Below are 12,834 nucleotides of genomic sequence, written 5' to 3'. Positions count from 1 at the left end.
TATTTCCTACCAAACCTTACTTTCTAATGAGCTTTAAATTACAGAAAAAAGAAATTTTGAAAAGGTTGGAGGCAAAACACACACATTATACTTGGAATAGCAAGTGCTATGTAGGTAGGTATGATAGACATTGGACTTGAGTTGAGCTTGGAAACAAGTCTATGCTTGTGTAAGAATTCAAATCTTTTGGCTAGCAAGAGGTCTAAAAGCATGCAATAGTATCCATAGGCTATTCATTCATATTCAAACAATGATACTTAAAATTAAACATCTATGTATACTAGCAAGAAGTAACACTGAATAAGGCACATAACAAATCATCACTCAATAGAGCATGTGAAACTAGAGATACAATACATAAAATAAATTTCAGCTTTTAGGAATTCCTTCTTTTCTTTTAAGAGCATGCAACTTAATTTACTTTGATCATTCAGAGATAGAGAGTTTGGTCCAGTAGCTCATTCATATGCATAATAAACATTCAATATGATGGTTCTCTAATAAAACAAAACAAAACTAGACACAACTAAAACAAGGATGCTTCAAGTTTTTGCGAAAATTCTATGTTGCTCAAAAAATAGAGTTTAGAGGTGCTCAAACCAGGGATTTTAAAATGAGTCCAGTGGGATTGCATGGGCACCCCCAAGCTTATGATCTTCATCATACTTGAATCATCTTAGTGTAATATTCCTCCATTCCCTGTGAAAAAACTTCAAAAACTTCAACACAAACTTTTATGCACATTCTTTTCTATGGGTGACATTAGAGGTAAAAAGAAATCATGCTTGCTGCTATTTTACTCAAGAATAAAATTATATCTTCATGAACCAGACAGGAAATAATGTTCTATTCATTATAGCATATCAAAAGATCCAAGTAAAAATCATTTTGACACTCAAAAGAATGCATCCAACAAAGCAAGGCAGAATCTGTCCAGAATTTTTGCTACAGAAAAACTGAATTTTTAGTACGACTTCGACACCTCAAAAAACTAAACCAAATTATGTAAAAATATAGGACGAAACGTTGCAGTTACAGTAATAATATCTTATTTTTAGAAGTTACCAGTAAGGAGAAAAAATTCGTGCACTAAAAAGTGCAGCACAGAAATCAGCAACTCCATATTATGTTTACAACTTTAAACATCCAAATGGGTAAAAACTTGATACTTTATTTAAAAACCAGAGATTAAAATATAATAAAACTAACATTCTACAGCAAGCATGCAAAAACAAAAAAGCACAAATAAAAACAAATCGGGTTGCCTCCCGTAAAACGCTTTCTTTATAACCATATAGCAAGGCTTATTTACTTGATTCAAGTGACATGGAAATTATGTGGTAGCATAAATGCTACCTCCTTCTTCCTAGGAAAGTGTTCCATACACTTCTTATGAGGGAACTGGAACTTAACATTCCCTTCTTTGGAATCAATGATATCCCATGTTGTTCTAAGAAAAGGTCTTCCAAAAATAATAGGACTAGAGGTATTTCTCCCCATGTCCATAATAATGAAATCAAGAGGTACATAAGTCATATGAAATTCAACCATTACATCTTTTACTTTTACTATAGCCTTTTTGGTTGAATCATCAGCAATTAATAAATCCATAGAGCATTTTTCCATATTTTTAAGATTGAGTAATTCATATAGCTCTTTTGAGATGACAGAAACACTAGATCCTAGATCAAGAATGGCATGATGTGTTTCTTTGCCAATAGATATTAAAATCTTGGGGATCCACACATCCCCAAGCTTAGGTGGAATCATGGCCTCATTATTATACCTCTGAATTTTTTCTTTAATGACATAGTTAGCAATATAAGAACCAAAGCCAGCTTGATTAACATTAATAGTGCGATCTTTAGCAAATTCATAAAGTAAATCAATCAATTCATTCAAGCTACATTTATCAAGATCCAAGAGTGGTTCCTTAGCTTCACTAAGCATCTTAACTTCTTCAATATGTTTATCATTAGCAAGCATAAGAGTTTCTTTTTCATCCATAGCATTCAAAGTTTCCCAAGATTTGTCTACAACTTCTTGCACATATTTAATTGTTTCTTCATGGCTCTTTTATTGCAAGATATTTTAACTTCCTGTGTGAAGAGCTCAACTTTATCAATCAAAGCATCTTCCCTTTCAAAATTTTCTATGAATTCTTTATTCAATTCTTTTTGTGAAGCAATAAAAGATCTAATGGTGTTTTCTAATTCATTAGAGTTACTACCACTAGCATATTTGTTGGGCACATAAAGGGGCCGGCCATAGATATTGTTGTAATTATTATTCCCGTACCCATTGTTACCAAAGTTCCTTATAAAATTAACATCCACATTTTCATTGTTGTTGCCAACTAAATCTTGTAATGGTACATTATCATTATTTTGTTTAGCTATGTGAGCAAGTATGGCATCAATTTTACTAGATAAGGGATTTTCTTCTTCAATTGAATGCACTTTATTTGTGGGATTAGGTGCTCTTTCAGTATGCCATTGACTATGATTATGCAACATTCTTTCTAATATGGCTTTAGCTTCAGGCACAGTTTTACTCATGAAGGCACCTCCCGCATCAGAATCTATCATGCTTCTAGACATTATGTTTAACCCATTATAAAAAAAGTGTAGGATAGTCCATTCATTAACTCCATGTCATGGGCAAGTTCCAAGCATGTTTTTAATTCTCTCCCACACTGTTGCTACATGTTCATTATCATGTTTTCTAAAAGACAATATACTATTTCTAATTTGTAGGATTTTAACAGGTGGATAATACTTTTTATTGAAAGCCTCTTTAAGATCATCCCAAGAATTAATTCTAGCAGTAGGTAAAGATAATAACCATTCTTTGGCTTTTCCTCTAAGAGAAAATGGGAATAACTTCAACTTAACAATATTGTTTTCCACATTTTTAAATTTTTGCATATCACAAATTTCGCAGAAATCATGTAAATGCATAGAGGCATCTTCACTGGAACTCCCGCCAAATTGTTCCCTAGTTAGAAGATTTAATAACCCAGGACTTACTTCAAAGATTTCAACAGTTATCTCACGTGTAGTAATAGGCTTAGCAATAAAATGATCATTAGGAGTGTTTGTGTAGTCACACAATTTAGTATTTCTTTCCACCATGATTTTCAGAAGATGGTTGTTACTACTTTTTAGGTGTTTTTCAATTTTTAAAGAAAGAGAAGTAACAAGCAAAAACTAAAAACAAGCAAACAAAGACTAAAAACAAGACAAATAAAATACAATGAGAAATCTAAAAGAGATAGGAGAGCTCACAGTGATGTTACCTCCCCAAGCTTTGGTGAAGCACGACACCAAAAAAATACTTGATACTGTGGGAGTTGTCAATCTCTGTGGTGTCACTCTTCTCAGTTCCCCGGCAACAACGCCAGTAAATACTTCTTGATAGCGGTAGAAGGGCTTGATTATTTCCCCGCAACTACGCCAAAAAGAATCTTGATACATTGGGACTCCAAGTGCAGAGTGATGTATCAAGGGAGTATCTTCCCCACAAGGGTGACTCGAGAGTTTATATCAAACTCTCGTGGAACTAGATGGAAAAGTATTATCTTCTCTCTTCTTCAAGCAATCCTGCAAGTAAAGTAAATGCCTTGTGTCCCCAACTCCACCGTGTGGTTGTCAAGCACAACGTTTCGCGTAAGTAAATAACACAAGTAGTAATAAAGCAAGTAGTAAACTAGACTAGATAAAATAACTAAGTAAAAACTATAAAGAGATTGATTGTTTTTGGTGTTTTGGATGCAAATAAGAAAATTAAATATTTTCGGATTTTCGGATTAAAATAGTGCAGCAAATAGAAAACAATGTAAATGCAAGATAAAGGTGTTTCTTATGATAAAAAAAATGGACCAGGGTTCATGGGTTCACTTGACTATTCTCTCTAAAAGTTGTGGTGGACAAAAGGCAATTCATCAATGAGATATGAAGGTACAAATAATATTATATGTAAGATCAGAATTAAATATGGGCATCACGTCCTAACATAGAGATGATGCAATACACCTCTCTTATACTCCACAAGAAAGAAACTTCATCAATCTTGTAGTAAGAATTAACAGAGCATAGCAATAAGTACTTTGACATGATGTTTGAATATCAAATTTGCTAACTTTAACAAACAAGATCATCATTGCTGTCACATGATGAACGTAGCACATGCATTCACTTAATCCCTAGCGAGGTAGCAAAACAAAGGTAAAAACCATAATAGATCATGAACATATTGTCACTATTCAATCACTAAAACCATGCTACTCCATCTAACACATACATCACCCCACACATGCTCTTGCATAGATGTTGGATCAGAACATAAACTTAAGAACGGGTTACATAATATGCAGATATCAATACATCTCACAATATAATAAGATAAGATCTCATAAATCAATATCATATAACAAGGATCCACCACATAGGTATTACAAATATGACCATAATCATGATAGGGAGCTCATATGGCACTAAGTACTATGAAGAACATGAGAGAAACAGATCCAGCTACTGCCACAAACCCATAGTCCAGAGGTGGACTACTCCCTCTTGATCATGGTGATGATGATGAAGATGTTGGAGAAGGTGGAGATCCCTCCGGCGGTGATCCCGGCGGAGTTTCCCCCTCCAATCTTCTCTGCAGCAGCTTCCAGTTTCGTGTTTCTATCTTTCTGCGGCGCACTCCTCCCGAGAACTCTTCAGGGTCATATATATAGTGGTTTTTAGAACAAAATACATCGGTTCGCGAAAGAATCATGGCAAACGGACGATCGATGGTCGAACAGAGGTGGGTGGCGCGGCCAAACATCCGGGCCGCACCACCTATACTCTTTCGGCGCTCGGGCCTCTCCAGGTGTGCTTCAAAAGTCCATGTTGTTCCTCCCGATGAAAAAAAATGATGCTCCAAAAATCTGTTGCGGTCAAAACCCACCGGCGGGCAGCGACGGGCAACACAGTAGAGCCGGGAACAACTTAGGGCTGCGGCTGGCCCTGGTCCCTCCGAGCGACGGCCCGCAAAGCCTCTGGTACACACGCCCGATGTTGTTGCAAGGGCGTGCCACCTGACCTATACCTGGTCAGGAAGGTGATGGAGATGCCTCGCTTAGTTTCCTGCATGGCATACACGTAAACATTAAATACGAGCCTCGATCGGCTCTCAGGTTATCCTGTGAATCGGCTCAAGGAGCCGATCCACCCATGATTCATACGAGGTGCACAAATATATGGTGGTCCTGCTTGATCAAGATAAAGCTAATACGATCTACGACGATTTAGGGTTTTCACCGCATAATCGGATCATCCTACTCACGATTGGGCCTCGCGGCCACGCACGGTGATCGTAAGCCGATCCTAGATAGGGCCTAAAAACCAACACGAGGTTGATCCCCGGAACATCCTGTCTAGGACTAGCAAGCGACACCCTACGCGCCGCTGGATCCTCCAACCCTTTGTAAGGCCTAACTATTGCAGATATTAAACTAATCCTTGTAGAACAAGGAGCAACCGTAACGGATCGGATCTACTAAATAATGATCAAGCGGGGTGCCGCCCCCACACCTAAGATAGGTGTGAGGGCGGCTAGATATGCAAGGGCTGCACTACGATAGCATGTTATACGAAGAACTATGCTAACCCTAACACATCTATGATAACTACGTTGCTCGCCATCAAAAAGGCTTCAGTACGAGCAACGCATGAACAACATAAAGCTTCTGCTGCCTAGATCGCAAGATGCGATCTAGGCAGCATGATGCTTACCGGTAGAAACCCTCGAGACGAAGGAGTTGGCGATGCGCCGAGATTGATTGGTTGGTTGAACGTTGGTTGTTGTTTATTCCATAAACCCTAGATACATATTTATAGTCCAGGGGACTTTCTAATTTAGGCGTGCACCTAACCGTGCACGGGTAAAACTCTAACTAACCGACACGTATCCTAATATATTACAGATACACGGGCTAACCAACCCAAACCTTGCATATAAAGGCCGATTCACATATTTCTTCTGTATATAATCTTCAAATCCATCTTGATCGCGGCCCACCTCTGACTCGGTCAAATTCTGGTGATAACACATGCCCCCCTGGTTTTGGAATTGATAATTCCAAAATCACTCTGTTTTTTCTTCATCGGGTCATGTCGTGGCAGAGCAGAACCGTTGCAGTATCTTTATCACGATGCCCTGTCTTCTCAGCTTCTCTGCAAAATTTGATAGCTTCAGTATCACCTCCTCGGACACTGTAATGACATCAAATCTCCACCAGGCTCCTTATTATTTAACCGTGCCGATTGGTTAGCCCACTTCATCCCCTTCCTCTGTTCTAGCTATCGGCACCAAAAAACCCTCTTTTCCTGTAGCAATGTCTTCTTCTTCCTTCGTCTCCTCTGGCCTCTCCTTCCAATCTTCTTCTTCGAGCGAGCCGATGTCGGAGCCCAAGTGGGACTTCGACTTCATGTCAGATGGCGACATGCCCCTGACTGATGGGGAGGGCAACCTCCAGTTCCTCATTGAAAGGGAACTGGAGAGCGAAAGCGAAGGTGACCTCCACTCATGGAGGAACTCCACTTCTTCCGATAAAGAGGAGGAAGAGGAAGACGAGGAGGTAGAGGAAGAAGAGGAAGAAGACGATTCCTCTTCCTCCGCTGGGTACCCGCCGGCGAAGCGTCTCCGTGCTTGGGCGGACAGTGAAGACGACGATGATGACGAAGAGGAAGAAGCTCCGGTCGAAGGCTGGGGCAGCAGTGACGAGGAGTTCTCCGGAAGCAGCGCCGGCGGCAGCTATGACGCCGACGACGAGGGCAGCGAGGATTAGTGACATAGGATCACTAGTATGTGAGCAATGGGCTCTCCTTTTGTTCCTCTTTCCTTGAGCAATCGGCTCTTCATTGTAAAAAACCCTCCTTTATTAATGAAGAAGTAGTTCCAGTCAACTCTTTTGCCGATAGTCAACGTCAAACAATCTCCCAAAAGAGCCGATGGCATCGCATCGGTCCCTATCATAAAAATACGAGTGAGGTCGACCTAGCCGCCCCTCCAAACGGTAACCTGCGACCTCCGTCTGAGAAAGCAAACTCAGATCCCCAAATCGCCGCCTGAACAGTTCCAATTCACGACCACCTGCATCCAGATCTCACCCGCGCCGCCCCCAACTTCTTCAGCGCATCCGATGGCGGAATCATCCAGCACCAACGCCACGGCCTCTGGTCTGAAGGTAACCCTTAGCCTCTTCTCACCACTTGAATGATATAGGATCAATGGCAAACACCTGAATTAATATTTTGTTCCGCCATTAATTTAGGTTTCAGACATCCTTCTGCCACATCCTTCTCTCGCAAATTCGATGTGCCTCGGTCCTCGTTCTTCCGAGAGTCCCGCCCTCTTAATTTCGTGCGAGGCTAACAGAATCCCCTTCATGAATCAGAACTTAGATCTGACTTCCTGGGCCGACTGCCTGCGAGCCTGGCCTAATCCTCCTGAGGGTTGGGTGGCATGGTACAATAGAGTATCCAAAGCCCATTATGCCACTTGGGAAACCATGGGGATAGCCGATGCCTTGTCATTATCGTTGTCTCCTCTTGAGAAGAATGAAAATATTCTGAAAACCATCGGCTACTTCTAGTCTGATGCACTGAATTGCTTCATGTTTGGCCATGGCCCTATGACACCGACCCTGCTGGATGTGGCCATGATCACAGGCCTAGACATTGCATCCCCCAGCCCTTCTGCATTCAAACTGCCGAAAGTCCCTTTCACTCTTTCCTCTAAAAAAGAGTGTACCAGCTGGGGTGCCTATCTCAATCGTTATATGAAAAACAAAGGCCCCGTGACAGAGAGGGAACATACAGCCTTCCTGAACTTCTGGTTGGAGCACTTCATATTCTGTGGCCCATCGCTCGCCCCCACCAAGAATTACCTCTCCTTGGCCTATGAACTTGCTAAAGGCACCCAACTTGGCCTAGGCAAACTGTTTCTTGGAGAGGTCTATCTATCCCTTCAACTGATGTCCGTCAAACTGTTTTCTCAGAAGACAGTTAAAACTGGCGGCCCCTGGTGGTTTATTCAGTTGTGGGCCCAGCTATACTTTCAGAACCAGACCCCAGACTTTCCACCGTTGACCTCCTGCACCTTCCCAGATGTTAATGGAAAGGAGATCCGATGCACCAGCTACGGCCAAGCTTTGTATGGTCTCCCAGGCAGCAGGCTGATCCCTAAGGAAGCAGCAGGGTGGTTCAAGATTTTCTTCCAAGGATTGGACAACCCCCTGTTCTTTCCTTATATTGAATCGGCGAACTTTGAAAACCCAGTCTCCTTTCGATTGGATAACTTTGCCGATGACGCTAGCACCCAGCATCTGTATTCTATCATGATTCGTCCTTGCTTCCTCCCTGTTGGCATGAGTACCTCGAACCGGATCATCAAGCCCGGTTATGAGTGTTATCAGCCGGTAGTGGTAGCTCGACAGCTTGGTCTCGGGCAGGTGCCTTCACACTTCTTCTTACACCACCTGACAGCAAGTAGAGCTGATCTACCTGACATCCTTACTGGCCAAAGGTGTTATACCTTCTTTGATGCTTTGGCCATTCCAATTCCCCACGACCTCCATTTTTCCTCCACTACCGATGGTTTCGAGACTTGGTGGTCCATGTGGAAGACCCATGTCTTCAGGATGGCTCTGGGACCGCTGCTGAGACAACTTGATGCCGAGTATGACATCCCGGCAGACCAGGTACCATCACTTAAACATTTCTTGTAATCAGCATTATAGTGACTAGTCATTAACCCGTGCACCCTGCACGGGCTAGTTCCTATGGCGCCTCGTATTCATAAGTTCATATATCATACAAATTTCATTTTCCGTTGTCAATAGTAGCATTATGTTTTGTATTTATTAATTAAAAGAACATTGTTGTTCGTAAACATGAGGTTTATTGTCTTTTCTATACCAAAAAAGAATATGTGATACGAACTGTAGACAAAGCCATTTTTTGACCTAGGAACGATTAAGCCATTCAACAGTTTTCAACATTGATTACTTCAAGAGTCTTCGGTCTGTATGGTTTATCTTATAATTTTGGAGTTTATCTCTTCCACATTCCCTAGTTCCTTGGAAACACACATTATGAAATTGGATGATCATGTTTTGGCGTATTGTTCTAATTAACACAGTCTACCACTGCGATTAAATTTTTGAAACCTCTCAAAGAATATGTGATACGAACCGTACCAGGAAGAAGCCATTTTTTTGACCCATGAAGGATTAAGCCATTCAACTGTTTTCAACGCTGATTACTCCTAGAGCCTTGGATCTCAATGGTTTCTCTTCAAGTTTTACTTTCTTACAATTCAGGAGTTTATCTCTTTCCACATTCCATAGTTCCTCTGAATCATACATTATGAAATTGGATGATCATGTTTTGACGCACTATGCTAATTCACAATCTACCACTGGATTAAATAAACACTACCAGAAACCGGTCTTTTCCCCACGGCCAAGTACCTACAGGAAATTAGCTATAACCGTCAGGAAAATAGTCCGTCAGGACTAATCTGACAGGGAAATTTTCAATGCCTGACGGTTGGCCGACAGGAATTATTTTCCTGGCGGTTATTCTTGCTCCCAGGAAAATATCAGCGTCAGGTTTACAAAGTGTTGTTTTCTATGTCAAGTAACCTACAGGGAAATGTCCGTTTTCCTGACCTGTTCCTTCCCTACATGAAAATGCTACCGCGCTGTCAAGGATAATAACCTGCATGGCGCTAAACTGCTCTCAAGAAACAAATCTGAGCATAATCCACATCATACAGTACAAAATTATTCAGTAAATACACTCGGCCAACTATCCAATTCATATTCAAGTACACTCATCCAGAATCAATCTATAAATAAGATTGTAACAATCCACTAAAACATGTTCCAACAAATGATAATTGACATATACAGACTTGCCCAAAAGAGGGTAATAAATGTGCCACAAATACATGAGATCGCCACTGTAATTTGCATCCAGCACACTGCACATGTCAGTACAATTTAACACAAATTACATGAATTTCTAAGTCATACAAGTTCATGATAAGTAACAACACCTACATACATATATCTTCCCTGTTTCTCATCCATCACATTCCACTAACATTGAATGCAACAAGAGATCCAACATACCATAAGAGTGTCAATAATTAGTTGAAGTGCAGGTACACTTGTGAGATCCTCCTCCAGAAGCACATTTGCTCTCACCATCGTTGCTACCTACAACATTGCCATGGCCAAAGAGAACAATTTTCAAAATGGAACAACACATAAGACATTTACAAAAAGAACTTGCCAATGATGTACAGCCCTGGCACTAGTAAACAAGGAAAGGCATCACTATCTACAGAGTACTCGATGCAAAGATCCTTTTTCTTAGAAAGCTTCTTTTTGCAATAAGCTTGTATCGTTAACACAGTTTACCTTACCAGGCTGCACCAACAGGGAACCTATATAAATTTGTATTGCTATATATAGCTGTTAAGGATCAGCATTATATAAATTTTACAAGCTTAATCTCACAGCCAGATCATCCAAGACACTTTGTTACACACGACGTTTCAGATGTTCTATATATAAGTGCTAATGGAGGTTCTGGTAAAGAGATCCTAACATGATAGAAACAAAAATAGGACTGGCATAAGATATACAACACAAACAAAAGATGGATTGGTAATTCGATACACGTTTTCAAGGATTATAAGCCAGGGACAGTATGTTCTAGAGTACTACTAGTAAGCTATAGAAATTCTTCAAATTTAGCTGTCTTTTTGTGAACACATCATCTGCACCAAGTTTTATGAGATTCTTTGTTGCTTTTTCTGACGAGGCCTACAATTTTTTTTACTTTGAGTTACAGGCCTACAACACTTCGGTTACAAAGGGAAACAAACAATTAACTTGAGAAAGATAAAGTAATCTGAAAGTAGAGCAAGTGCTTTACAACTATGCAAATTAAATGACCATGAAACTATTTAGTTTCCCAATGGCAGTTTCCTATGAGCCTTGGCTAGCTAGCCATGCCTACCTTTTCTTGCTTCCAGTCATGTTGAAGTGGCAGGGAGATTGCAGTAAGAAAGCAGAGTATCTCTGCTAAAAAAACAGAGCAGAATTTTCCGGTGCAGATTAGAATCCGTTGTTTGAACCTGGCATCAGAAGAGTGTCAGCAGAGTTGGTTTATTTATACTTAAGGAAAGCTGAATCTCCAGTAAGAAAAAAAAACACAGCAGATGCCAAGAGACCAGCACTAGGTTCTTGACCCTCTTCAAATCGGCACATACTTTCAAGTGTAACTTGGTTCAGATAGGAGTATTCAAATCTACACACTTCATAAACTCACAGATAGGTAATATCATACACGTATATTCAGCAATTGTATGGTATGCTGACTACATTCTCTACCTGAGTCAATAGTATACCTTCTCACTACACGGAGGCGCCATGCCTTTTCTCAGCTTGCTGCAAAAAAATTGTAAGCGCCTTTTGCAGCATTAGTTAGTCTCCAAAGAATTTTTTACGTGTAGTAATTGTCTTCTCTTCCCTTGTTTTTCATGTACTAATAACGCACCTACATTAACACCTAAATCTATGAGCTACAAGATAGAACAAAGTTGTTTCTTCCATCGTGAAAACTAAAATGAAACAACGCACTGAAAATTCAAAAGGCCCTCATTTTTTCCCAGTTATGAGTAATAATTTCACCAATGACCATGATTGATACTTACCACACCAAAACGAAGCTGCTGGCCTGGACAAAAGGGAGAGGAGGGAGCATGAGTTACGAAAATGGATGGAGGTGGTGGTGGTCAGAGGAGAAGGGAGGGTAGGAGGACGGCGCTCGTGCACAGAGGTGTGTTGGCAGGTTGCGCCGGAGGAGGTCAGAAGAGAAGGGAGGTGGGCGTCGCTTGTTGACGGAGGTGGGGGCAGCCGGCGTCCGTGTAGGTCGGAGGAGAAGGGGGTGGGCGGCGCTCGCGGACGTAGGTGGGAGCAGGCAGCGGTGGAGGTCGGAAGAGATTCGAGATGGCAGAAGGGAGTGGTGGAGGTCTGAGATAGGATTTTGTAGCCGGCGGCCGCGGATGGATCTGGTGGCCGGCGGCCAGGATCTGGTGGCCGGCGACCGGCGACCGAGGGGGGGGGGGGGGGGGGGGGGCCCAGGAGGCGGCGTCAATGGCGAGGAGATGGGAGGAGGAGGCGGCGATGCGCGTTGAAGACGAGAGAAAATGGGGAAATTTTCTAGGGCGCTGCCTTATGTCCTAGTACTAAGTATTTTTTTTCTCGCGCGAAGTTTCCAGTGTTGGCGCGGAGAGGGAAAATTTTAGCGCGAACTGCGTTTCATGGGCATCCGGTTGGCTCTAATCTTTTTTCCTGTGAGCTGACCAGAACACAGGAAAACCTGTTATCCTGAGATCCACTTCGGGCCTCACAGGAAAATTCATAGCTGAGAGGAAAATGTCGGTTTCTGGTAGTGAAACTACAAAATCTTGATTGAACCATAGTAACCTGGCTATCACGCTTCACTTAGAAAATCGTAGCTGCTAAAATAATCAACTACCACTGTCATAGGTATATACTTACAGCAGATTAGTCATCCATTCAAATGTTTATATACCGAGTGTATAACTGTATATTCTCATCTTTTAAGCATTGTGGATCCATTCAATGCGTTCATGTATGAACAAACAAAGCCAGCTGAACCGGTTGGGCTACAACTCTTAGCTGAACCGATCTATCTCTCTTCCATTTACTCTGCAAGTACAATTCAGTGTGCGCGTGAGCAT

General features: G+C 41.4%; 1 long non-coding RNA gene across 1 annotated transcript; it reads right to left on the bottom strand.

Annotated features, from left to right (window-relative positions):
- Window positions 1-9,915: 9,915 nt before the first annotated feature.
- LOC127326337 (uncharacterized) lies at window positions 9,916-12,171 on the bottom strand. The gene is made up of 3 exons (XR_007867776.2): window positions 11,782-12,171; window positions 11,085-11,202; window positions 9,916-10,276 (listed from the first exon to the last, which is right to left on the bottom strand). It is a non-coding gene; the product is annotated as an uncharacterized lncRNA (long non-coding RNA).
- Between the last annotated feature and the right edge of the window lie 663 nt (window positions 12,172-12,834).

Source organism: Lolium perenne, chromosome 5 (genome assembly GCF_019359855.2).
Source record: "Lolium perenne isolate Kyuss_39 chromosome 5, Kyuss_2.0, whole genome shotgun sequence".
NCBI lineage: Eukaryota > Viridiplantae > Streptophyta > Magnoliopsida > Poales > Poaceae > Lolium > Lolium perenne.
The sequence above is the reverse complement of the archived record's forward strand: the minus strand, read 5'-3'. Positions and strand labels throughout refer to the sequence as shown.